Raw genomic sequence first — 27256 nt, 5'->3', positions numbered from 1 at the left:
CACTAATAATGGGCACATACAGTTATACACGTGTCCAAATCCATAAAATGTACAACACCAGAGTGAACTCTAAGGTTAACTGAGGACTTAGGGTCATTATGATGTGTCAATGCAGATTCATCCTTGGTGAAAAATGTACCATTGTGGTAGGTGACGTTGATAACTGCGGAGGCTATGTGTGCGTGCGTGCGTGCGTGTGTGTAGAGGGGGGTATGTGGGAAATCTCTGTACCATCTTCCCAATTTTATTGTAAACCTAAGACTACTCTAAAAAATAAAATCTCAAATATATATAAGACTTAATTAAGGGACAGTGTTAGCAGCGAGAATATCCTGAATTCAGAAGCGCCCCCGAAGCTGGAATCCAGACATCTAGGAGTCACTACGGTGGCTGGCGGCTGCCGATCAGCACCCACAAAGCTGGTGCCAAACACTGGGATGATGACTTGGGCCACTGCACTTGCGTTCCCATGACTCCATGAGATTTCTCCATGAGATTTCTTGTCGTGGAAATAGCAACAGTGGCCTCCTTTTCTCTGCAGCCATCAAAAATGAAGGAAATGCATTTAATTGGATGGTACTTGCATCCAGAACATTAGCTCCAAGAAACCAGGAGATGTAGGTTATTCTTATTTTTTATTGTTTTAGCTTTTCTGCCCCAGCGGTGCCCTAGAAGGTAGGAGGAATGGAGTTGAGGAAGCCAGTCCTCAATTTGTCTTTTTCTTCCCATGTATTTATTTATATAATCATTTGTTTGTATAAGTATGGACTCATGAGTATTCATTTTGTGCTCTGGGTTATCCAGTATTAATTTATTTAATTGCTCAAATTATTTCAGCCTTGACCCTTGGAACCTTTTTGAGTTGGTTCCTGTGTCCTTTTGACATATACCCCTCAATTTAGTTTCTGTTGTTTGAGGGGTGTGTGTGTGTGTGTGTGTGTGTGTGTATGTGCACGGTGCATCTGTGTTCTGACACTACAGGGTGTTCTAGGCTTATCTTGTATGTTCCCCAACTCAGCCCTAGAATGAGCCAGTGTTTCAAGGACCTGTAGTTCTTTTGTTGGAGAATGGTACCAGGAACAAAGATTGATTTGGGCACTGATTGTCATTCTTTGACCGTTGATCTTTCTGTGGCCTTATGTTTAGATATATATCTTACAAATATCATATACCTAAATTAAAAAAAATATGTAGTGTTACAATCTTGGACTTTCAATTATAGAATTTACATTCTTTGCTTGCTATGATTGCTTATAATAGGACTCATTTTTGTAACACTTCGGATTTGTCCTGTTTCCGTGTTTGGTTTCACTTTTTGATTGATTTTTGTTTTGTTTCTCCTTCCCTGACTTCTTCTTTTTTTTTTTTTTTTTTGATTGATTGGTTAACTTTGCTTATATTCCTTCTGTCTCGTTCTGTTTTTCCCTCTACTTGTTTGAAAATTATATGCTCTCTGTATATGTGTATACTTTTTTTTGAGAGAGAGAGAATGTGCAAGCAGAGAAGGGGCAGAGTGAAAGGGAGAGAGGGAATCCCAAGCAGCCTCCATGCCCACCGCAGCCCCGACACAGGGCTCGATCTTAGGACTGTGAGATCATGACATGAGCTGAAATCAGGAGTCAGACACTTAACTGACTGAGCCACCCAGGCGTCCCTGTATACTCTTTTAGTAGTCACTTCACGCTTTTTTTTTTTAACCTGCATTTAACTCAACAAAATCTGAAGTTAATATACCTCATTCCCAGACAATATGAGGACTTCAAGATGCTTCAAATGTATGATTAGTACCTCTCATATTATAGTCTCTTGTTGACCTATATTTCATTTCTAGCATATTTTCCTCTCAAAAATCAAGCATTATATTATGGTTGTGTTCAATGTTTATTTAGCTTTGTCCAGGTGTTTCCGAATATCTTTCCTCATTAGTCTTTCTGTGTCTTGCATTTTCTGTCTTCAGTCATTTTTCTTCTGAGTCATATCCTTTAGAATTTCACTTAGTGAGGATGTTTTGACATTAAACCTTGTCAGTTTTTGTTCTTCTAACCATGTCTTCATCTTGCTCTAGTTACTAATGTTTCATGATTCACTCGGTGACTGGGCCATGAAGCCAAGGTTAAAAGGCAAATAGGGGGGCGCCGGGGTGGCGCAGTCGGTTGAGCGTCTGACTTCAGCTCAGGTCACGATCTCGCGGTCCGTGAGTTCGAGCCCCGCGTCGGGCTCTGGGCTGATGGCTCAGAGCCTGGAGCCTGCTTCCGATTCTGTGTCTCCCTCTGTCTCTGCCCCTCCCCCATTCATGCTCTGTCTCTCTCTGTCTCAAAAATAAATAAAACGTTAAAAAAAAAAAAAGATTGCACAAAGGGGTTGTCAAAGGGGTTTAAAAAAAAAAAAAAAGGCAAATAGGTGCCACCCAGGGAAGAGACCAGTGCATGATTTGAGGTTGCTGAGAACAGACAACACATTTGCAGCAAGAGAGGAAGAGAGAGTGCACAGTGTAGGGACACTCAGGCAATGTAGCTGCACCCGTCCTACTTTACGTGGCAGTGGAAAGACCCCACGCGCCACCCTGGGGTCTAAAAGACAGAAAGTGGGGAGAGTGCCGAAGAGCTGTCGATGCTTTGCTTAAGTGTACATCAAGCCCAGAACAAGGAAAGATATTCTTCCACAAGACGACAAGCTCAGCGCAGGCTGTGAGCACTCTTTAGGACATGTTCTGGGCTCAAGGCCAATGTTATGCAGCCAAGCAGGGGATGAGGCATTGCTCATGGCTGCCTTTCCTTTCAGTTTCTTTTCAGCTGAAATCAGTTTTGCTGTGTATAGAATTCTAGATTGACAGCTTTCCCCCCACTCAGTACTTTGATATATTATTTCAGACTCATTTCGGCTTCCATTTTTGTTGTTGAACAGTTAAGTGGGAATTTACTTGTCATTCCCTTGAAGATGATCAGTTTTATTTCTCTAGCTACTCTTAAGATTTTTTTTCTCTTTGTCTTTGGAGTTCTGAAGTTTCACAGTCGAAGGGGCGATTTCTTTATTACTGTCCTATTAGGGACTCATTAGGCTTTCTTGATCTGAGGATTGGTGTCTTTCCCCACATCTGTTAATTCTCAGCCATTATCTTTCAGTGTATTGCTTCCACTCTTTTCTCTGTTGTCTCTTTCTGATACTTTGATAAAATGTTTGTGAGTCATTTTTACTCTGTTCTCCGTGTATTTGAGACTTGGCTTCTTCTATATTCCATGTCTCATAAATCTCTCCTTTGTATTTTCCATGTCTTTGTTTTTATGGACTGCATTTTAAGTGATTTATTTGGATATCATTTCAAGTTGACTGATTTTCTCTTCAACTATAGGCTTCACCCATTGAGTTGTAATTTTCACTTATATATTTTTATTATTATTTTAAAAGTTTATTTATTTCTTTATTTTGAGAGAGAGCGAGGGGGGAGGGGGCAGAGAGAAAGGGAAGGGAGGGAGAGAGAGGATCCCAAGCAGGCTCCGTGCTTAGTACAGAGCCCGACTCAGGGCTCAAAGCAACGAACCACGAGATCATGACCTGAGTCCAAGTCAGACGCTTAACTGACTGTGCCAGCCCGGTGCCCCTTCACCTACTACATTTTTAATTTATAGAAGTGGTGTGGTTCTTTTTCAGATTTTCTTGGTCATTCTTTATAGCCTTCTCCCCTCCAACATGCATTTTTTTTCAAACACTCCCAAGCAACTCTTCAATTCTCAGCAGACACTGACTGGTGTCCTATACATTTAACTCAATTTTGACACCGTCTACCTAGAGAGTAGAGTCAGATACCATAGGTTAAGGGCTCAGTCCCACAAGACTGCCTCCCACTGTAGATACCAGTGGCAATTTATGTTATCACCTGTGCTTCTGACTGAGCAGCCATCAATCAGAGGTTCTCACAACCCCTCCTTGGGTTTTGACTAATTTGCTAGAGTGGGTCATAGAATTCAGGAGACCAGTTTACTTATTAACCATTTATTACACAGGGTATTAAAGGGTGCAAATGAATAGTCAGATGAAGAGATACAATAAAGGGAAGTTTGAAAGGGTCCCAAACACAGACGCTTCTGTCCCATGGTTTTTGGAGTGCATCACCCTTCCAATACATGGATGGATTTTGGTTTGCCAACCTGGAAGCTCTCCAAATCTCTTACTCTTGGGTTTTTTATGGAGGCTTAATTACACAGACATGATTGATTACATAATTGGCCATTGGTGATTGAACTCCTTCTCTAGCTTCTGTCCCCTCCCCAGAGGTCTAGGGGTGAGGCCAAAAGTTCCAACCCTCTGATTACCTGATTGGTTTCCCTGGCAACCATCTTTCATCCTTAGAGCCTTTCCAAAAGTCTCATTAGCATAAACTCATGTGTGGTTGGAAGGAAGTTGATATAAATAGCAAGACACCTTTATTACTCTTGACATTTAGGAAATTCCAAGAATCTTAGGAGCTCTGTGCCAGGAATAGGGAGAAGACCAAATATATATATATATATATTCCTTATTGTAAATCACAATATCACCCCTCCCCACCCACACTATATTGTTTAAGTTTCTATTTTAGTTCTTTAAACACTCTATGGTTAATATTCTGTTTCTGAAAATTTGAATAGTTAAGGTCTGAGTGGGTTTGCTGACTGAATTTCTGCTTGTTTTCCATCAAGATGTCCTGTTTTCTTACGTTTCAACATTTTTCAAAAACTGTTACTTCCCTTGCTTTTATTTTCTGAATTAATAGGCTTCCCTCACTTTTTTTAAAACCAGTTTTGGAATTATACACAAATCAACTGGAAAGTACAGAGAGTTCCCAAATCATCCTTTACCCCCTGCCTGTTTCCCTTATTATTAACATCTTGCATTAGTGTGTTGTATTTGGTACAGTTAATGAGCCAATATTGATACATTACTATTAACTAAAGTCTATAGTTTCTTTAGGGTTCACTCCATGTGTACATTCTGTGAGTTTTGATGAGTATAATGACGTGGATTCACCATTACATTATCATACAGAATAGTTGCACCGACCCCAAATTCCTTGTGCTCTATTTATTAATCCTACTCTCCCTCCCCAAGCCCTGGAAACTATTGATCCTTTCACTGCCTCCATAGTTATACCTTTTCCAGAATGTCATATATTTGTAATCCTATAGTATACAGCCTTTTCAGATTGGCTTCTTTCCCCTAGCAAAATGCATTTAAGTTTCTTCCGTGTTCTTTCATGGCTTGATAGCTCATTTCTTTTTAGTCGTGAATAATATTCATTGTCCAGACGCATCACATTTTATTTATCCATTCACCTGCTGAAGGATATCTTGTTTGCTTTCAAGTTTTGGTGATTATGAATAAAGCTGTTATAAATAGCTGTATGCAGGTTTTTGTGTGGCATAAGTTTTCAACTCATTTGGGCAAACACCAGGGTGCACAATGGCTAGAGAGTGTGGTAAAAGTATGCTTAGATTTGTAAGAAACTTCTAAACTCTTTTCCAGAGTGGCTGTGCTGTTTTGCATTCCCACGGCAATGAATGAGAATTGCTGTTTGTATACAACCCTGCCAGTGTTTGGATTTTAGACATTCCAACAGGTATGTAATAGTATTTTCTGGTTTTAACTCGCCATTCTCTATTGTCATATAATGTTGAGCGTCTTTTCAAATGCTTATTTGCCATATGTATATCTTCCTTGGTAAGATGTCTATTCAGATTTTTGCCATTTTTAAATTGGGTTGTCTTCTTATTGTTGAGTTTTAAGAGTTCTTTATGTATTTTGGAAATGTTCCTTTGTCATATACTTTCTCCTAGTCTGTGACTTCTCTTTTATTCTCATAACAATATCTCTTATTGAGCAGAAGTTTTAAATTTCAATGAAGTCCAATTTACCTGATTTTTCTTTCACGGATTATGTTTTTTGGTGCTGTATCTGAAAAGTCTCACCAAACCCAAGGTCACTTAGGCGTTGTTCCGTGTTATCTTCTAGGAGTTTTATACTCTTGTATTATGCCTTTAGGCCTATGATCCATTTTGAGTTGGTTTTTGTGAAAAATGTAAGGTCTTTAAGATCCCTGTGTTGACTGGTGGACATCCCGCGGTTCCAGCAGCATTGTTGAACAGATTGTCTTTTAAACATTGAATTATCTTTGCTCCTATTTCAAAGTTTGGCTGACCATAATTGTCTGGATCTATTTCTGGGTTCTTTATTCTGTTTTATTGATCTATTTGTTTATTCTTTCACCAAAACTGTGCTGTCTTGATTATGATCGCTTTACAGTAAGGCTTGAAGTCGGGTAGTATCAGTCCTCCAAATCCATTTTTTTCCTTCAATCTTCTGTTGGCTATTCTGGGTCTCAGTCTCTCCATATAAACTTTAGAATCAGCTTGCCAATATTTGCAAAATAACTTGTTGGAATTTTTATTAGGATTGCATTGAATCTGGAAATCAAGTTGAGAAGAACCGGTATTTTGACAATATTGTTCTTATTCATGAACATTCTCTCCATTTATTTAAATCTTCCTTGATTTCTTTCATCAGAGTTCTCCTATAAGTCTTATACATTTTTTTTTGTTAGATCTATACCTAAGTATTTCTTTTTGTTGTTGTTGTGGATATAAATGGTATTATGTTTTTAATATCAAATTCTAGTTGTTTATTTCTGGTATATAGAAAGCAATTGACCTTTATATATTAACCTTGTAGACTGCAACCTTACTGTAATTGCTAATTAGTTTCAGGAAATTTTGCTCAATTTGTTTAGATTTTCTATGTAGATAATCATTCTTGCCTTGTTCTTGTTCTCAGTGGGAAAGCTTCTAGTTTCTTACCATTGAGTATGATGTTAATTATCAATTTTTGTAGAACTTCTTAATCAAGTTGAAGAAGTTTCCCTCTATTCTTAGTTTGCTCAGAGTTTTTATCATAAGTGGGCGTTGGATTTTGTCAAATGTTTTTCTGCATCTATTGATATGGTCATGCGAATTTTTAGCCTGTTGCGGTAAATTCCATTCATTGGTTTTCTTTCCTTATTGCTTTGTTATTTTGATAGACTTTATTAAAAAATATAAACACTCTAAAACATTTCAGGTGGTGGCTGACACATCATTCAGTTATTTGCTTTGCTGAAATGCCTTCAACTCCCCCTCAAATAAAAATTGAATGAAATTCCCAGACAAGCTTGAGCGCAAGCTGAGACACAGCACTTTATTTATTTATTTATTTATTTATTTATTTATTTATTTATTTTTAATGTTTATTTAGTTTTGAGAGAGAGAGAGAGAGAGAAAGAGCGTGAGCACAGGAGAGAGAGAGGGACACAGAATCCAAAGCAGGCTCCAGGCTCAGAGCTGTCAGCACAGAGCCTGAAGCGGGGCTCAAACTCGTGAACCGTGAGATCATGACCTGAGCCAAAGCCGGACGCTTAATTGACTGAGCCACCCACGCACCCCAACACAGCACTTTAGAAATGTCCCGATTTCTAGAATTAAAAGAGACAACAAAAATCACCAAAATTAAAACTAGAAGAGTTAATTCAGGTTCCAGGGTCATATCTTTCTCTTTTCTCTTTTGAGTGTAGTTGATAACACAGTGTTACATTAGTTTCAACTATATAACACGGTGGTTTGGCAAGTTTAACGATTATGCCGTGCTCCCCACAACTGTATCTATCATCTGTCACCATGTGGCAGTATTACAATATCATTGACTGTGTTCCTTATGTTGTACCTTTTATTCCAACGACTTACTCATTCCATAACTGCAAGTCTGTCTTTCCCACTCCCTTTCACCCCTTTTGCCCATCCCCCTACCTTCCTCACTTCTGGCAACCATCAGTTAGTTTGTTTTCTGTATTTAAAGATCTGATTTGCTTTTTGTTTGTTTGTTTGTTCATTTGATTTTTGATAGATTCCACTTATGGGTGAAATCATGTGGTGTTTGTCTTTCTCAGTCTGATTCATATCACTTAGCGTAGTACCCTCTAGGTCCATCCATGTTGTTGTCAATGGCCATGATCTCGTCATTTTGTATGGCTGAGTAGTATCCCATTGTACATAGATGTCACGTCTTTATCCAATTGTCTGTGGATAGACACTGGCTTTGCTTCCACATCTTGGCTATTGTAAATAGTTCTGCAGTTAACCTAGAGGTGCATATAACTTTTCAAATTAGTGTTTTTGGAATTTTTTGGTCAATACCCAGAAGTGGAATTATTGGATTATATACTATTTCTATTTTTAACTTTTATACTATATATTATATACTATTTCTATTTTTAACTTTTTGAGGAAGCTCCATACTGTTTTCCACAGCGGTTGCACCAATTTGCATTGCCACAAATGGCACATAAGTGTTCCTTTTTCTCCGTATCCTCGCCAACACTTGCTATTTCTTATGTTTTTGATCTTAGCCATTCTGACAGGTATAAGGTGATCTCTCATCGTGGTTTTAATTTGGATTTCCCTGATGATTAGTAGTTTTGAGAATCTTTATGTGTCTTTTGGCCAACTGTATGTCTTCTTTGGAAAAATGTCTATTCAGGTTCTGTGCTCATTTTTAAATCGGATTATTTCTTTTTTTGGTGTTGATGTGTAGAAGTTATTTATATATTTTGGATATGAACCCTTATCAGATATATCATTTACAAATATCTTCTCCCATTCAGTAGGTTGCCTTGTTGTTTTGTTGATGGCTTCCTTCACTGTGCAAAAGCTTTTTATTTTGATGTAGTCCTAATAGTTTATTTTGGCTTTCATTTCCCTTGCCTCATGAGACATATCTAGAAAAATGTTGCTGTAGCTGATGTCAGAGAAATTACTGCCTGTGCTCTCTTCTAGGATTTTTATGGTTTCAGGTCTGACATTAGGTCTTAATCCATTTTGAGTTTATTTTTGTGTATGGTGTAAGAAAGTGATGTAGTTTCATTTTTCTACATGTAGCCACCCAGTTTTCCAGCACCATTTATTGGAGAGACTGTCTTTTCCCCACTGTATATTCAGGTCTCTTTTGTCATAGATTGATCGACCATATAAGCATGGGTTTATTTCAGGGCTCTCTATTCTGTCCCATTGAATGTGTCTATTTTGCTGCCAGTACCACACTATTTTGATTACTACAGCTTTGTAATGTATCTTGAAATCTGGGATTGTGATGCCTCCAGCTTTGGTCTTCTCTCTCAAGATTGCTTTGGTTATTTGCAGTCTTTTGTGGTTCTGTACAAATTTCAAGGTTGTTTTAGCTTTGTGAAAAATGCTGTTGACATTTTGATAAGGATTACATTGAATCTGTAGATTGCTTTGGTTAATATGTACAGTTTAATTATATTAATTCTTTCAGTCCATGAGCATGGAATATCTTTCCATTTGTTTATGCTGTCTTCAATTTCTTTCACCAGTGTTCAGAGTACACGTCTTTCACTTCCTTAGTTAAGTTTATTCATAGGTATTTTATTCTTTTTGGTACAATTGTAAGTCAGATTTTTTTTCTTAATTTCTCTTTCTAGTACTTTGTTACTAGTATAAAGACATACTGCCAATTTCTGCATATTAATTTTGTGTTCTGCATCTTAATGAATTCATGTATTACTCCGAGGAGTTTTTTGGTGGAGTCTCCAGGGTTGTCTAAATACAGTATCGTGTGATCTACGAATTATGACATTTTTACACTTCTCAATTTGGGTGTCTTATAGCCTTTTCTTGTCTGATTTCTGTGGGTAGGATTTTCAGTATAATGTTGAATAAAAATTGAGAGTGGACATGCTAGCCTTGTTCCTGATCTTAGGAGAAAACTCTCAGTTTTTCACTAGTGAGTATGATGTTCGCTGTGGGGGTTTTTCATATATGGCCTCTATTATGTTGAGGTATGTTCTCTCTGAACTCACTTCGCTTAGAGTTTTTATCATGAATGAATGTTGAACTTTGTTGAATGCTTTCTCTTTATCTATTGAGATGCTCATATGATTCATATGATTTTTATCCTTTGTTTTATTCATATTGATTGATTTGCAAATATTGAACCATTTTTGCATCACTGGAATAAATCCCACTGGATGGTGGTGAAAGTTCTTTTAATGTATTTTTGAATGCTGTTTGCTAATATTTTGTTGAGGATTTTTGCATTTATGTTCATATTGGCCTATAGTTTTCTTCTTCTTCCTCCTCCTCCTCCTCCCCTTCCTCCTCCCCCTCCCCCTCCTCTTCTTCCTCCTCCTTTTCCTCCTCCTCTTCCTCCTCCTCCTCTTTTTCTTCTTCTTCTTCTTCTTCTTCTTCTTCTTCTTCTTCTTCTTCTTCTTCTTTGTGGTATCTTTATCTGGTTTTGGTATCAGGATAATGCTGGCCTCATAGGATATGTTTGGCAGCTTTCTTCACTCTTCTAATTTTTGGACTAGTTTGGGGAAAATAAATATTAACTCTTCTTTAAATGTTTGGTAGAATTCACCTGTGAACCCATGTGGTCCTGAACTTTTTTGGGTTTTTTGGTAGTTTTTAAAATTTTTTATTCGATGTTGTTACTAGTAATTGATCTGTTAGGATTTCCTATTTCTTCCTGATTCAGTTTCAGAAGATTTTCTACTTCTAGGAATTAACCCATTTGTTCTGGGTTGTCCCATTTGTTGGTATGCAATTTTTCACAGTATTCCCTCATAATCCTTCACATTTCTATAGTGTCAGTTGTTAGTGTTTCTCGTTTATGATTTTATTTACTTGACTTCTTTATTTATTTACTTTCTTTGGTGAGTCTGGCTAAGAGTTTATCAATTTTGTTTTCATCTTTTCGAAGAACCAGTTCTTGGTTTCATTGACTTTTTCTATTGTTATTTAAGTTTCTATCTCATTTATTTCTACTCTGATTTTGTTATTTCCTTCTTTCTATTCACATTGGGCTTTGTTTGTTATTCTTTTTCTAGTTCCTTTAGGTGTAAGATTAGATTTTTTATTTGAGCTTTTTCCTGTTTATTGAGGTAGGCCTGTATTGTTATATATTTCCCTCTTAGAACTGCTTTTGCTGTATCCCAAGGACTTTGAACTATTATATTTATATTTTCCTTTGTCGCATTTTATGTTTTTCTTTCTTTTTTGATTGCTTCATTGACCTATTGGTTGTTTAGTGTCATGTTGCTTAGCTTAGCCTGCCTGTGTTTGCATTTTTTCCAGTTTTTTTTTTCTTCTGATTTATTTCAGGTCTCCTATCACGGATTGGAAAAATTGCATGGTATAGTTTTAATCTTAAATTTATTGAGGCCTTTTATGTGGCCTACATGTGATCTATTCTGAAGAATGTTCCATGTGCACTTGAAATGAATATATATTCTGTTATTTTTGGATAGAATGTTCTGTATGTATCTGTCATATACAACTGGTTGAATATGTCATTCAAAGACACAGTTTCCTTATTGGCCTTCTACCTGGATGATTTATCCATTGTGAGGTGTTAAACTTTCCTACTATACTTGTATTATGATTAATTTCTCCCTTTATGTTCATTAATATTTTCTTCATGTATTTAGGTGTTCCAGTGTTGGGTATATAGATATTTATAATTGTTACAATCTCTTGTAGGATTAATCCCTTTATCATTATGTAATGCCCTTTTTTGTATCTTGTTATAGTTTTTGTTTTAAAGCCTATTTTGTCTGATAAAAGTATTCCTACTTCTTTTTTTTTTTTTTCATTTTTATTTACATGGTAAATGTTTTCCCATTTCTTCATTTTCAGTCTGTATGTGTCTTTAGGTCTGAGGTGAGTCTCTTGTAGGCAGCATAGAGATGGTCTGGGGTTTGTTTTTTGGATTTTTTTTATCCATTCCACCACCCTTTTTATTGGAGCATTTAGACCATTTACATCTAAATTAATTATTGATAGGTATGTAGTTATTGCTATTTTGTTATTTTTTTCTATTTTTTCTTGTTCATTTTTGTAGTTCTTCTCTGTTCCTTTCTTTTTCTCCTGCTCTCTTCTTTTTGTGATTGATGAGTTTCTGTAGTGTTATGTTTTACTTTCTCTTTCTTTTTTGTGTGTCTATTATAGGTTTTGGGATTGTGGTTACCATCAGGTTCATATCTAATTTCCTAAGTACATACCAGTCTGTATTAATCTGATGTTCATTTAAGTTCAAACTGTTTATTTATTTTTGAGAGGGGCAAAGAGAGAGGAAGAGAGAATCCCAAGTAGGTTCCACTCTCAGAGCAGAGCCTGATGCATGGCTCGATCTTACTACCATGAGATTATGGTCTGAGCTAAAATCAAGAGTCAGACAGACACTTAACTGACTGAGCCACCTAGGCACCCCTAAGTTCAAAACACATTCTTTTTTTTTTTAATGTTGATTTCTTTTTTTTTTTTTTTTAACGTTTATTTATTTTTGAGACAGAGAGAGACAGAGCATGAACAGGGGAGGGTCAGAGAGAGAGAGGGAGACACAGAATCTGAAACAGGCTCCAGGCTCTGAGCTGTCAGCACAGAGCCCGACGTGGGGCTTGAACTCACAAACCGCGAGATCATGACCTGAGCCGAAGTCGGACGCTTAACCGACTGAGCCACCCAGGCGCCCCTCAAAACACATTCTTAACAAAAAATTTTTTCTATTTTTTCTTCCCTCCTCTATCTTTAATGTATCTGCTGTCATATTTTACATATTTGTATTCATAATTCTTTTACATCTAATTATGGCCATTTCTTTTCTACTTCTTAAAGAAGTCCTTTTAATATTCTTGTAAGTCTAATATAGTGGTGGTCAACTCCTTTACCTTTTGTTTGTCTGAGACAATTTTGATCTCTTCTTCAAATATGAATGGTAATCTTGCCGGGTAGAGTATTCTTGGTTGTAGAATTTTTTTCCTTTTGGTACTTCGAATACGTCATGCCACTCTTTTCTGGCTTGCAATGTTTCTGTTGAAAAATCAGCTGATAGCCTTATAGGTTTTCCCTTGTAGGTAACTTTTTACTTCTTACTTGCTGCTTTTAAAATTCTCTGTCTTAAGCACCTGGGTGGCTCAGTCGGTTAAGGGTCTGACTTCGGCTCAGGTCATGATCTCATGGTTCATGAGTTTGAGCCTCGCATCAGGCTCTGTGCTGACAGCTCAGAGCCCGGAGCCTGCTTCGGATTCTGTGTCTCCCTCTCTTTCTGCACCTCCCCCACTCACGCTATCTCTCTCTCTCTCTCTGTCTCTCCCAAAAATAAATAAACACTAAAAAACATTTTTTTAATTCTCTCCCTTTAACCTTTGACATTTTAATTATTATGTCATGGTATGGACCTCCTTAGGCTCATCTTCTTTGGAGCTGTCTGTGTTTCTTGAACCTGGATGTCTGTTTTCTTCCCTAGGTTTGGAAAGATGGCAGCTATTATTTCTTCAGGTAAATTTTCTACCCCTTTCTCTCTCTTTTCTTTCCCTTATTCTGGGACTCCCATATTGTGAATGTTTGTTCACTTGATGTTATCCAACAGATACCTTAACCTATCATCCTTTTTAAAATTATTTTCTCTTTTTGCTGTTCAGCTTGAGCGCTTTCCATTACACTGTCTTCCAGATTGCTGATATATTGTCCTGTGTCCACTAGTGTGTTTTTTATTTATTATTGAATTCTTCATCTCTGATTAGTTCTTTTTTTTTTTAATTTTTTTTAATGTTTATTTATTTTTGAGACAGAGAGAGACAGAGCATGAACGGGGGAGGGTCAGAGAGAGAGGGAGACACAGAATCCGAAACAGGCTCCAGGCTCTGAGCGGTCAGCACAGAGCCCGATGCGGGGCTCGAACTCACATGCCGCGAGATCGTGACCTGAGCCGAAGTCGGACTCTCAACCGACTGAGCCACCCAGGCGCCCCTGATTAGTTCTTTTTAATACTTTCTGTCTCTTTATTAAAGGTCTTACTAAGTTCTTCCACTCTTCTGTCCAGCCTGGTGAGTGTTTTTATGATCATGACTTTAACTTCCCTATCAGGCATATGGTTAATCTCTGTTTCGTTCCGTTCTTTTTCAGAGATGTTTGTTCTGTTCTTTCTTTGAGAGCATATTCTTCTGTCTTGCCATTTTGCTTAACTTTCTGTGTTTGTGTCTATGGATTGGGGAGAACAGCTACTTCTCCTAAACTTGAAGGAATGGTCTTATGTATGGTTATCCTCTATGTGGGGGTGCTTGGTGACTTTTGCTGGCTGACTGGAGCTATGGCTGGCATAGGCTGGAGGTCCTGGACTTGCCACACAGTGGACACCCTGTCAGAAAGGCTAAAGCTGAAGTGGGTGCAGGTGAGGGTGTCTTGACATTCATTGATTTTCAAATGTTGAAGCAGCTGTGCTTACCTGGCATGAGTCCCACTTGATTGTGGGCTATAATTCTTTTTTTTTTAATTGTTTTTTAATGTTTATTTATTTTTGAGACAGAGAGAGAGCATGAACAGGGGAGGGGCAGAGAGAGAGGGAGACACAGAATCCGAAACGGGCTCCAGGCTCCGAGCTGTCAGCACAGAGCCCGATGCGGGGCTCGAACTCACGGACCGTGAGATCATGACCTGAGCCGACGTCGGACGCTTAACCGACTGAGCCACCCAGGCGCCCCCTATAATTCTTTCTATACATGGTTGGAATCAGTTTGCTAACATTTTGTTGAGGATTTTTGTATCTGTATTCAAATATTGGTTTGTAGTTCTCTTTTTCATAATGTCTTTGCCTGCTTTTGTTATTAGGGTAATGCTGGGCTTCATAGAATTTCTGCTTCTATTTTCTGGAAGAGACTGTAGACAATTGTTATAATTTCTTCCATTCATGTTTGGCAGAATTCACCAGTGAATTCATTTGGGCCTGATACTTTCTGTTTTGACAGGTATTCATTACTGATTCAATTTCTTTAATAGACATTGTCCTATGTAAGTAATATATTTCTCCTGGGTATATTGCATCATTCAAGATTTTGGTCCATTTCATCTGTATTACCAAATTGTGGGAATACATGTGTTCATAATTTTTTTATTGTCTATTTTATATCCATGGGATCAAAGAACAGGCTGTCCTTTCATTTCTGACATTGTGTCTTTTCTAGGCAGAAATTCTAGACAGAATTCTTGGGTTTTACAAAGCCAGCTTCACTATCAGGATGTAGACATTCTGATGAGATTGGAACTATATTCCAAATTTTACTGGATACCGAATTCTAGGTTGGTGGCATTTTTCTGTAAATACTCTTAAGTATTTCACTCCACTCTCTTCATGTTTGCATGGTTTCTGAAGAGAAGTTGTAATAGAAAAAAATGACATTCTTATATTTGTTCCTTCATAGTAAGGTTTCCCCCCCTTTGGCATCTTTCAAATTCTTCTCTTTGTCTTTATTTTTCTGTGGTCTGGATATATGACAAAGTGTGGATTTTTTGGTATTCATCCCATTTCTGCTATCTGAGCTTCCTTGCTCCGTGGTTTGGTGTCTATCGTTAATTGTGGAAACTCTCGGTCATTATTGCTTCAAATATTTCTTCTGTTATTTCCTCTCTTGCTTTCATTTTTATTTCCATTACGCATATGTTACACCTTTTATAACTGTCCCCCGGTTCTTGGATATTCTGCTCTTTTTCATTCATTTTTCACAATGCATTTCAGTGTCGGGAGTTTCTATGAACATTTCTTCAAGATCTTTCTTTCCTCAGTCATGTCCAGTCTGTTGTTGAGCCCATCAGAGACATTCTTCATTTCTGTTATGGTGTTTTTGGTTTCCGGTATGTCCTTTTGATTCTTTCTTTGAGTCCCCATCTCTCTCCTTACCTTAACCATGTTCTTGCATCATGCCCACTTTTTCCATTGGGATTCTTAGGACATTAATGATAGCTGTTTTAATTCCCAGTCTGATCACTCCATGTCTCTGCCATACCTAAGTTTGGTTTTGGTGTATGCTCTCTCTTCAAATTATTTGTTGTTGAAAACCAGATATGATGTACTGTATAAAAGGAACTAAGGTAAATGGGCCTCCAATGGGAGGTTTTATGGCTATGTGGCTAGGGGTTAGACTGTTTACTGCTCACTGTGGCTGTAAGTATCATAGGTAAAAAGTTTCTCTGGTGTCCTCGTTTTTGTCTCTGCTGTTTTCCTTGGGTTTCCCTGGAGACTTTTTCTTAAATAAGATCTGATACATGCAGTTCTTTCTGTTCTGTCCCCCCGTTATTATACAGAAGCCCTGCTGATGAGGTGGTGAGCTGTTAAGGGGAGGGTCTACATTCCCTAGTCCTAGGATTAGGTCTCAGTCTTTTAGAGAGTCTGTGCCTCTGGGCTGTGATCTTTACAAGTGCTTCTCAGTTATGGGTTTTTGTTCCATTTTGTTTTGTTTCCTCTTTTTTTTTTTTTCCAAATGTTTATTTATTTTTGAGAGACAGAGACAGAGTGCAAGTAGGGGAGGGGCAGAGAGAGAGAGGGAGACACAGAATCCAAAGCAGGCTTCAGGCTCTGAGCTGTCAGCACAGAGCCAGATGGGGGCTCGAACTCACGAGAGCTGTGAGATCATGACCTGAGCCGAAGTCGGATGCTTAACTAAAGACTGAGCCACCCAGGCGCCCCTGTTTTGTTTCCTCTTTAGGTGAGATAGTCATGCTAGAGTTGTCTGGAATTAGGTATTTCCCTTCTCCTGCATTGGCTAGACTCTGATGAAATCCTAGTTAGTTGGGCTCTGGTAAAATAGGTTATCTTGAGGGCAGGCCTCACGAAAAGAACAGAATTATCTATGCCTTCTTCAAAGTGGTGGCTGTTTGCCAGAAGCAAGAGGAGATTTTTCTCCAGTCTTCACTGTGAGAGAGTCTGGTAAGACTCTTGGAGGTAAAACTCACAAAAAGCATGAAGCTCCCTGCCTAAAACTGGATCGCCCTGCAATTTCAAAACTTAAATTTGCCTACATTGAGCTTCCCGCAATTCATCCATTACAGATTAAGTTTTCCCATTCTGGTACTGGTCCTTGTGGGAGCTTCTTCTCCTGCTTTGGTAAGTTGTGATTGTCTGTATCTAACTGCCTGTCTGTTCGGTTGCAGGGGGGTGGGGGTGTGTGGCAGTGGATTCCCCTGTGATCTCAGTTCTCTGGGGATCTAACAAGAATTGTCGATTTCAGTTTGTCCAGCTTTTTTCTTATTGCGAGGGAGTGATGATTTTCAAGCTCCTTACATGCTAGGCTGGAAACTAGAAATCCTTTGCTTTAATGTTCCTATATTTAAAAACATTTCTTTAATGTGTATTTATTTGAGAGAGAGAGAGACAGAGACAGAGCACGAGCGGGGGAGGGGCAGAGGAAGAGGGAGACCCAGAATCCAAAGCCAGGCTCCAGGCACAGAGCCCGATGCGAGACTTGAACCCGCGAATGTGAGATCATGACCTGAGCTGAAGTCGGACGCTTAACCGACTGAGCCACCCAAGTGCCTCTAATTTTCCTATATTATTCTATTTGAACTGCGCTTTATTTATATTCTAAAGACTGTGGGATGGATTACAAAACTGATCACGTGTAGGTTTTTGAAATGGAAATTAGATGTGAAGCCGTGAAGAGAATGCAGCAAGAATGCTGTTCATATGGGCTATTACCATTACTGTGCCTGAGCGTCACATTGGACCGGGGATTTCCTGCTAGTGACATCAGAAGAGGGAATTATCATAGGTTCCACAGTTATATTTACCTTGCTGAGCAAACATACCAGTTTTGGAATAAGGACAACATTCTCCTGCTGCTAAATTCTAAAGTAAATTTACTATGTGGGATAAACAAGGAGAGCATTGAGCAACTGACATAACAATAATGGTTTTTTTTTTTTAATCTTTTAAAAATCTTTTGTTTGTTTTTGAGAGAGAGAGAGAAAGAGAGAGAGAGAAGGGGGGGGGCAGAGAGAGAAAGAGGAAGAGAGAGAATCCCAAGAAGGCTCCACGCTGTCCGCACGAGCCCAATATGGGACTGGATCTCACAAACCCCAAGATCATGACCTGAGCCAAAATCAAGAGTTGGATGTTTAACCGAGTGAGCTACCCAGGTGCCCCTTCAATATATTATTTTATTTTTTATTTATTTTGAGAGAGAGAGAGAGAGAGAGAGTGCATGCATGCAAGCAGGGGAGGGGAAGAGAGAGAGGCAGAGAGAAAATCCCAAGCAGGCTCCCGCTGTCAGTGCCGAGCCTGATGCAGCCCTCGACCTCATGACCATGAGATCATGACCTGAGCCAAAATCAAGAGTCCAGTGCTCAACTGACTGAGCTACTCAGGCACCCCCAGATAAAGTTTTTAACAATCAGCGGATACATATGTTATTTTACACATCCCTTTTTCATCGTGACTTCCAGTAGAAACCAACATTAACGTATGACTCAGTAGGCATGTTGGGTGAAAGAACCGGAAGTTCTGAGTGTTTAGGGAGGCACCAGCAACATTTACTCCACTCCGTGTAGGCACTCTACAACCTCCATGCTTCCCAAGGACCCACGCGTGATGAAGCTTAACGGGAGGACTCCCAGCCTTCCTCCCATTAGATAATGGAACCAGGCTGAATCCAGATTGCAGCCACTTCCAATAACATGGTTTTGGGGAAAGCCACATAGATCCAGATATCCCCTGGACTGGAAACAAGCAACTTGCAGTTTGAGCTGGTTTTTACAGTATTAGGGATGATAAATTGAGAGATGTTTATGTTACGCTGGGCCAAATTGGGATGGTTTTCTCCCTCCTGCTGACGTGCCCCGGCCATGATAATAACCAGCTTAGAGTTTGCAGTCCCGTTATAGCCTTTGCCAGAGACAAATTTGGGCGTTCTACAGAAAAGGCTGCTGTGCTGGAGATCCATCATCTCTCCCTTCAATTTGTCTTCCACGACCTCAACAAGAGCACGTTCATCTGCCAAGCCCTTCATTAAGATAGTGATGGCCCAGGCCATGCCAACAGCACCAACCCCAACAACTGTAATCTTAATTCTGAGGGTGGGGTGAGGGGTGGTCTTGCTTAAGAAGGTTAAGAAGGCTCTGAATCAGCTGTTCCTTAAGAGTTGCCACGTGGGGCTTAGAATCGAAAGGAATTGAGAGTGCAAGTTGGGTGGGTGGGTGTTGGTGGCATGTGGCATTGGGTCTGGACTTGGTGGCAGTGGCTCTGGTACTCTGTCATATCTGCATTTCTACTGTGAAAGTTGAGAGATTTATTCAGTTCTTTATGCAAACAGCCTTTGATAGCTCTTTCTTATCCACGGAATAACTCCTATAAAAGCAAATTTGTTGAAAGAATTCAGGCCTTTCATAAGAGATTTATGCTGCCCCACCTTGGCTCGAGCTTGTAGACCTGTGAGCAAAACCAAATTCCTCTTCAAGAAGCCTGGACTAGTGTTCGATCAAGACTCCACACCTCTACACCATAATACATAAACAAAGGGATTTTGGGTCTAGAAAACAACACATTGTCTGCTTTTACAGCTGTACCAAGAGGTCGATAATACCTGGGGGGGAAATGCCAGGTTCTAAGCAGCATAAGCTCTTGGTATGAACAGTGGGCTGAAAAATGTCCCCCCCCGCCAGGTAATGAACACAGTGACTTCCTGAATCAAGTAAACAGGGAATGGCGAGTTCTGAAATAAAATTCATTTTTGGGATAGTTGGAGGTTTTGTGGAAAAATACGTTGTATTTTGAAGAGAAAGATGAGAAATCAAGATAATAGATATACAGGGTATACTTTCTGTTTTGCTGCCTTGCTAAGTTGTGTCTTATTAAACAACTCAGTCATTTATTGGGTTAAGCTAATTAGCCACAATCAAGTTTTAGTGTCAGGGCTATACCACAAACAAGGACTGGAAACTATGCACAGCAAGTGGTCGGAGCCACTTCAGAGTTGAACTTGAGCAGAGTTGCCCAGAGCAGAATTTCTACCTTTTGCAGCTTCCCTCTAAGGGTTCCACTGGGAGCTTGGTAAGAGCAGCTAAAAAGTGTGAGTAACTTATACCTCCATTTCCCTCAGCAAAAGGATTTAATTATACTCCATTATACGCATAATTCACACATCTTTGATTGTTCTTTCTAAACCCCTTTCAATATTGCTTTGGCTGCTAATTGTAGTTTGCTTGGGTTGAGGAAAAAGATTAATGCAGGGCAACCATATTGAGTATCTTTGTTTTTATTTAATAAATATGCAGCGGATAAATACATCCAATAATTAGAGGAGACTGTACATTAGATACGTATGCCACGGAAGAAGGAGATTTGGGCAATAGTAATTTCATAAAGTTAGCAAGAGTCACTGTTGTTCCATACTTACTGGCCCAGGATGAACTAGATTCTTAATTTCTTGGGGCACCTGGATGGCTCAGTTGGTGAGCGTCCGACTTTGGCTCAGGTCATGATCTCATGGTTTGTGAGTTCAGGCCCCACATCGGGCTCTGTGCTGACAGCTCAGACCCTGGAGCCTGCTTCAGATTCTGTGTCTCCCTCTCTCTCTGCCCCTCCCTGCTCCTGCTGTGTCTGTCTCTCACTCAAAAATAAATAAACATTTAAAAAAAATACTTATTTCTTCATGTTTGTTGGGGGTGCCATAGGTTACACTACTTCTTAGTCAGCATTGATTCAGATTAAACTGAATGCTAAGTTCTTTACTAGGTAAATACATTGTAAAGGAAAGAAGAGAACTGACATTTTTCTGCTGAATTCCCATTATCTATAGATCCTACTCATTGTCCCCAAACTTACATACCTTAAAGCCAGATTTTGTATCATTTATCTACTAAAAAGCCTTTGATAGCTCTCTCTTATCCACGGAATAACTCCTATAAAAGCAAATTTGTTGAAAGAATTCAGGCCTTTCATAATTTGGCCTGATTTTATCTCCATAGAGACTGAACATTTTTATTAGCGTGTAGTCACATTAATCAATGGCTTTTCTTCAAACACTTCATGTTTCTCCTTATCTGCCATTGTTTGCTCAATCAATTCTTTGTGCGTGTGTGTGTGTGTGTGTGTGTGCGTGTGTGTGTATGTTTCTTCCTGAACTTAGAGAAATACTTCACAAATAGAAGTACTTTGAAAAAGAACCTAAAAAATGGAAGGAAGGAAGGAAGGAAGGAAGGAAGGAAGGAAGGAAGGAAGGGAGGGAGGAAGGAAAAGACTTAGGAAAATTTTTTTCCCTTTTGTTTTCTCCTTTTTTCTTCTTAAACTGAAGTATAGTTGACACACAATATTACATTAGTTTCAGGTGTACAACATAGTGATTCAATAAGTTTATACATTTTGCTATGCTCACCACAAGTATAACCCATACAACACCATTGCAATACTATTGACTATATTCCCTATGCTGTATCTTCCTGTGACTTTTCATTCCGTAACTGGAAGCCTGTATCTCTCACTGTCCTTCCCCCATTTTGTACCTCCCTCCCCTCCGGCAACCACCAATTTATTCTCTGTATTTATGGCTCTGTTTCTGCTTTTTGTCTCTTCTTCTTCTTCTTCTTTTTTTTTAGATTCTACATATAAGTGAAATCATACAATATTTGTCTTTCTCTGACTTATTTCACTTAGCATAATACTCTCTAGGTCCATTTATGTTGTTGCAGACGGCAAGATCTCACTCTTTTTTTATGACTAATATTCCAATGTATGTATATGTGTGTGTGTGTGTGTGTATACATCTTTATCCATTCATTTATCAATAGACACTTGGGTTCCTTCCATATCTTGGCAATTGTAAATAACGCTGTGATTAACATAGGACAGAGGTGCATATATGTTTTCAAATTTTGTTTTGTTTTCTTCAGGTAAACACCCAGTAGTGGGATTACTGGATCATATGTTTTTTATATGTTTAATTTTTTGAGGAATTTGAGTATGGAGGCATACTGTTTTCCACAATGGCTGCACCAATATACATTCCCACCAATAGTGCATGAGGGTTCCTTTTTCTCCACATCCTTGCCAACACTTTTTATTATTTGTTTTTTTTATTCTAGTCATTCTGACAAGTGGAAGGTGGTATCTCATTGTGGTTTTGATTCGTACTTCCCTGATGATGAGTGATCTTGAGCATCTTTTCATGTGTCTGTTGGCCATCTGTGTGTCTTCTTTGGAGAAATGTCTCTTCATGTCTTTTGCCCATTTTTTAATTGGATTCTTTGTTGTTTTTTTGGGGGGGGGTGGTGGATCAATAGAGACTATATGTGAGCACTCTGGGTGTACACAAATCCCCTAATCTTGCTGTGCTCACTGGGGCTTCCTTCTTGGTTTTCTTATTTGCACAAGGACCTGAGTCCTCCATGAACTTCAAGTCAGTTGACCAACGTTCTGGTGCTTTTCTGCCTAGCCTTGAGCATCACTGTTCCCAAACATTATGTTCCCCAAGAACTGGCTGAGATTTTGTTCTTTTTTTTTTTTTAAGTTCATTTATTTTGGGAGAGAGAGAGAGAGAGAGAGAAAGAGTATGTGAGTGGAGGAGGGGCACACAGAGAAGAAAAGAAAGAGGATCCCAAGCAGGCTCCACACTGTCCACACAGCGCCTGATGCAGGGCTCAAACCCACAAACTGTGATATCATGACCTGAGCCAAAATCAAGAGTCAGACACTTAACTGACTGAGCCCCCTAGGCGCCCCAACAAATGCTTATTCTTAATATGTGATCATTTTTTATGTGTCCTTTATAGTTGAAATTTTGTTTTTAACCAGATATACCACTACCAATCATGATACCACCATGGTTCGGTTGCCATTTTCTACCTACTGAATTGGATACCAGCACAGCCTAGATCAGTTCTGGGGCCACTACATACTTTGGACCCTGCCCATTGCGGGGGGGGGGGGTGTCAATCCTGTGTCCAGGTTGGCTTTTTATAGATCATTTTGCCCATGGTAGATTAGCCTGCTGCGGATACACCAGCATACGGGGAGTTGGTGCCTGCTCAAGACTGCAGCTGAGTTTACCCCCTGGTCTATCTGACCCTGAGCGTTCTTCTTTAAAAAATATGTGGAAAGAAAACAAGATATTTCTTTATAGGCTGGTCAAATATTAGGCAGGGGTCTACCTCACTTTCAACTCTTTGCCCTATTTTATTTTAACGTGTCATTAGTGAGGATCTGTAACAGCCTTTAAACTATTTTAGGTGTAATAGTAGCTTAAAAAATCTGTTTTGTACATTGCAGGTATCTTCAGTTTCCCACAAGCGTCATTCAAAATCCTTTCTGATGGGTGTTAATTCTTTTGTTGTTGTTGATAAGTGTATCCCTTTAGTCATTGGCATTGTACAGCCAAGCTTAATAGATAGGCTGAAGTTCTAGGAGTTGAGTCTCCCAGGTGGCTCAATAGACTCAAAGAGCCAGTGCAAGAGCTGGGACACACGAGGGATGTGAATCCCCACTGGGAACATTGTGGTTAGGTTCAGTGACTTTTTGCTTGAGGACTTGCTGATTCAAATGTCTGTGAGTTAGTTAGGGACTCTGTCGCATTTGAAATGCAATGCTCTAGTGCCTGGGTGGCTCAGTCGGTTGAGCGTCCGATTCTTGATTTCAGCTCAGGTCGTGATCCCAGGGTTGTGGGCTCAAGCCCCATGTAGGACTCCATGCTGAGCATGAAGCTTGCTTAGGATTCATATTCTCTCTCTCTCTCTCTCTCCCCTTCTGCCCCTCTCCCCCACTTATACTCTCTCTCTCTCTCTAAAATAAACAAAATTTTAAAAAAGAAATGCAGCACTCAGTAAGCAGCGTCCATCATTATCACCATCATTACGAGCTGATAATCTTCAGGTATGAGCCTACACTTCCGTGGCTATTCTATTTTAGGAATCTATTCTCTGTGAATAAAATGTTATAGGATGGGATAGAATAACTTTGTAATAGTGAATGGGTTTTAACTTTTTATGTACAACTTTGGTTCTAGAAGATATGTGAACCAAGCATCATGGTGGAAGGTGTCCATTCCAAATATCAGGGGTGCGCTGTGGGAAAGCCCGCCAGGATCTGGAAATTGGGCTGGATGCCACGCTCCCCAGACTACCTTCTCACTGCAGATCTGGAAAGAGAATTCAGCCATCACATACGGGAGAAGGACAACGTACACAGCTTATCCAAGTTTAACTAGGACTTGCCTTGACTAAGGAGGAGTAAAGAAAAACCCAGATATATTTATTAAAGCTGAATTGCATGGAGTGTTGCCCAGCGTGAGCTACTATGCCAGGCATGTTATACAGAGCAGCATATTTATTCCTTCTAAGAACCTGGTGATGTAAGCGTTCTGCTTGTCCTTTTTATAGATGAGGAAACTGAGACTTAGAAAAAAAAAAACAAAAACACCACATACCCTTACCTACTAAGCAGCAGAGTTGAGCTTTGAACCTTTATCCCAGAAAAAGAAAGAAAAGGAAAAGAAGAACACCATTTGGAAGAGTCCAAGAAATCTCTGAAAATAACCTGTTGCAGAATTCAAAAGAAAACTGCTCCTTTAGTTGGCTGCAAGAACACATGGGCCCAGTGGCTGGATAGAGAAGCCGTAACAACAGTCAAGATGAAATTTTAAGAGTAAAAAGGACATAGAACAAAAGGAGACAAAGTGAACCGGAATAAACCATCCAACTTCTTATATGCATTTTGCATCGATTTCTAGACTATGAGTCTGCCATTGTTCTGTCTATCCCAGTGCGAGTACCACATTCTTTATTCGAACTTTGTAATGCGTCAATATCTGGTGGGGCGAGACTTTCTTCACTATTCTTCAGGATGCATTTATGACTAGAAAGTATTTCTCAGCAAAGTGCAATGAAAGGGAGCCTCTCTATTCTGATAAAGGGTCTCTAGCAGAAGCCAGCCGCAAGCATCACGTTTAATGGAAACGTTTCAGAGCATGCCCTGTAAAGTTAGGAATAAAACAAGGATGCCGGCTCTCAGGGCTGCTATTCAGTGTTGTGGTAGAGGTCCTACCCGGTTAGACAAGAGAACTAAACAGTAGAAGGATTTGAAAAAATATATAAGTAAAACCGGCACCAGATGCCCTGATTCAAAGCACAGGCATCTGGAGGGAATCTACTAGATTAACTACTAGAACCAATAGGCGTGCTCACCAGCCTTCCTGAGTGCAAGACCAGAATATCAAAACCAGTTAGGTTCCTATACAATCAAGAAGCATAACTTTTGGGGCGCCTGGGTGGCGCAGTCGGTTAAGCGTCCGACTTCAGCCAGGTCACGATCTCACGGTCCGTGAGTTCGAGCCCCGCGTCAGGCTCTGGGCTGATGGCTCAGAGCCTGGAGCCTGTTTCCGATTCTGTGTCTCCCTCTCTCTGTGACCCTCCCCCGTTCATGCTCTGTCTCTCTCTGTCCCAAAAATAAATAAACGTGGAAAAAAAAATTAAAAAAAAAAAAAGAAGTATAACTTTTGAAAAGCTTCCATTTACAAGCGCAACATAAGGTATAAGATACCCTTAGAGTGGGGGGGGGGCAGGTAACACACCCTTACCTCTCCCTCACACCTGGGCTTGGAAACAGTTGAAAGGCGGACAAAGTCAGAAAGAGGGACGTCAACACGTAAGTAGAGACTTAAAGGAAGCGAGGGGTTGAGACTTGGTAGTGTCTAGGGAAAGAGATCCCAAGTAGAGGGGACCGAGAGTGCCAAGAGTCTTAGGTAGGAGCATGTGTGGTGAGCTGGGCAATAGTAAGGAGGCTGGTGTGGCAGGAATGAGGGCTGGGGAGGCAGCAAAGTAGGTGAGGTTGGGGAGGTCAACTGACGTGAGGAAGGCAGCCAGGGACTCAACTGATCAATCCATTGATACTTCATTTAGGGTCTCGTAAGATTGGGGGAGGAAGGTGACAGGAGGGAAGCCTTTACATAAGGTTTTTGAGGAAGAGTGTCATGACCACATTTTTTCCCTAACAGGCTTCTTCTGACTGGTGGAGAATGAACTTTAAGGGGCAAGAGGGGAAGCAGGGACCCTGGTGAGGAGCTGTGGAGGTAGCCCAGGCGAGAGAGGTCAGTGGCTACATTTGGATGGTAGATGTGGAGATAGCAAGAAATTGTATCAAACACCAGTGATTCATGCAAATAATTTAAATTGGCGTGAGTGCTAAAAAAAAAAAAGTTAAAATGCTCAAAATGAACAGATTAGGAAAAAAATATTTGGTGTAGTCTGGCAAAGAGTGAACAACCTGCTACATAAAGAACTTGCTCAAAAAAGAAAAAAAAAAAAGAACTCGCTCATGGCATCTGATGGGAAAACACGACGTCCACGACCGTTGAAGTGTCCACTCTGCTCGCCTTTGTGAACCGAACGGTGTCCATTCACGAACCTCAAAACAGATTCCGGACAAGTACGTTGACTTAGAAAAATCCAGCGACATTCAGAGAGAAAAGGGAAACCTGAAAAGCAGATTGAGTTTATCCACTGGACCGGAAAGGGTCGAACTTCACTTCTGAGAGAACAATTCCCAATACTCACAAGTTAGAGAACACAAATAGCAGATCTAATTCAATCTAGGTGCTATAGCTAGCATTTTCCATCTAGATTTAAAAATATTCCCAGTGGAATATTTTACATGGGAAGAATCTAGAAAATGGTAAAGGAGGACACGCTTGGGTTGCCGGGCCCAACTGGTGACACCAGGCCTGACAGATACCACACTTCCCAGTGGAAGAGGGCAGGAGTAGGACGTGTGGATGAAGAAAGAAAGAGGAATGACAGAAGTCGCACATCAGCTACCCAGACATGGGGTAAGCTCTTGGGAAACACCCCAGGCGCTCTGAGACATCTTTTTTGGGAGGTTTTCCTGGAAGGTGAAATTGCTCCCTTAATAAATTTCCCACTCGGGGAATAATTTTGAAAAGTCGAGTAAAACACCATTGAAAATGAAGGTCATATCTAGAGAAGCTCGGGAGCTTTTGCAATCCAACAAAGCAAATGCTTGTTCACCTCTACAGGCAGTGTGAAGGTGTGATTCGTACCGACAGCATCTGTACCTGCCTGGTTACAAGAGGCCTTCTTCACACTTAAAAAGGAGGCAGGAGGGGCGCCTGGGTGGCGCAGTCGGTTAAGCGTCCGACTTCAGCCAGGTCACGATCTCACAGTCTGTGAGTTCGAGCCCCGCATCAGGCTCTGGGCTGATGGCTCAGAGCCTGGAGCCTGTTTCCGATGCTGTGTCTCCCTCTCTCTCTGCCCCTCCCCCGTTCATGCTCTGTCTCTCTCTGTCCCAAAAATAAATAAACGTTGAAAAAAAAATTTTTAAAAAGGAGGCAGGAGGCAGATGTGTGCAGTACAAGATCCATTTATGAGTCTCGAGCAGGTAGAGAGTCATAATTAAATCCTTCTGGGCCCCT

At 39.9% G+C, this 27256-nt stretch overlaps 1 pseudogene; it reads right to left on the bottom strand.

Moving 5' to 3' along the window:
- Positions 1-298: 298 nt before the first annotated feature.
- On the bottom strand, positions 299-26224 carry LOC124501818 (L-lactate dehydrogenase A chain-like; annotated as a pseudogene).
- Positions 26225-27256: the final 1032 nt, after the last annotated feature.

This window comes from Lynx rufus, unplaced genomic scaffold (assembly GCF_022079265.1).
Source record: "Lynx rufus isolate CCGP_SWC_20201006 ecotype Redwood Valley unplaced genomic scaffold, mLynRuf1.p SCAF_7, whole genome shotgun sequence".
In the NCBI taxonomy this organism is placed as follows: Eukaryota; Metazoa; Chordata; class Mammalia; order Carnivora; family Felidae; genus Lynx; species Lynx rufus.
The sequence above is the reverse complement of the archived record's forward strand: the minus strand, read 5'-3'. Positions and strand labels throughout refer to the sequence as shown.